At 40.5% G+C, this 758-nt stretch overlaps 1 protein-coding gene across 1 annotated transcript in view; it reads left to right on the forward strand.

Moving 5' to 3' along the window:
• Positions 1-758, forward strand: part of LOC104982649 (multidrug resistance-associated protein 4-like) — a 350,332-nt gene that overhangs the window by 15,509 nt on the left and 334,065 nt on the right.

A 758-nucleotide genomic window follows, 5' to 3' on the forward strand; every position in this document is an offset into this window, starting at 1 on the left:
ATCTGTTAAACAACTCCTCACTCTCTTTCCCTTTAACAAATACCATTCTACTTAGTGTCTCTATGAATTTGACTACTCTAGGCACCTCATAGAACTGGAATCACAGTATTTGTCTTCCACCATTCTGTCTTTCAGGTCACTTATCTGTTCTTCTGCCTAAATTATTTGCTATTGATTCATTATAGTGTATTGTTCATCTGTTTGTTTTTTTCGTTTTTCTATGTCTTTGGTAAACATTTCTTGCCTCTTCTGCATTCCTTTCCTGAGATCCTGGATCATCGTCACTATCATTATTCTGAATTCTTTTCCCAGAAGGTTGCCTATTTCTACTTCATTTAGTTTCGTTTTGTTTTCTGGGGATTTTTCTTTTTCCTTCATCTGGGACATAATTCTATTTCTTTTCATTTGGGTTAGCTTTCTGTGATTGTGATACTCCTTCTGAAGGCTGTGGAATTGCAGCTCTTGTTTCTTCTGTCTGCCCTCTGGTGGATGAGGAAAAGAGGCTGTTGTGCAAGCTTCCTCATGGAAAGGACTGATTGTGGGGGAAAACGAAATCTTGCTCTGGTGTTTCAGGCCATGCTTAGTAAAATTTTAATCCAACTGTCTGCTGATATGTGGGACTGCACTCCCTCCCTGTTAGTTGTTTGGCCTGAGGTGACCCAGTCCTGGAGTCTACAAGCTCCAAAAGTGAAATGTTACTCATTTAGTCATGTCTAACTCTTTGTGGCCCCATGGACTGTAGCCTACCAGGCTCCCCT

Source organism: Bison bison, unplaced genomic scaffold (genome assembly GCF_000754665.1).
Source record: "Bison bison bison isolate TAMUID 2011002044 unplaced genomic scaffold, Bison_UMD1.0 scf7180017864535, whole genome shotgun sequence".
Classification (NCBI taxonomy): Eukaryota; Metazoa; Chordata; class Mammalia; order Artiodactyla; family Bovidae; genus Bison; species Bison bison.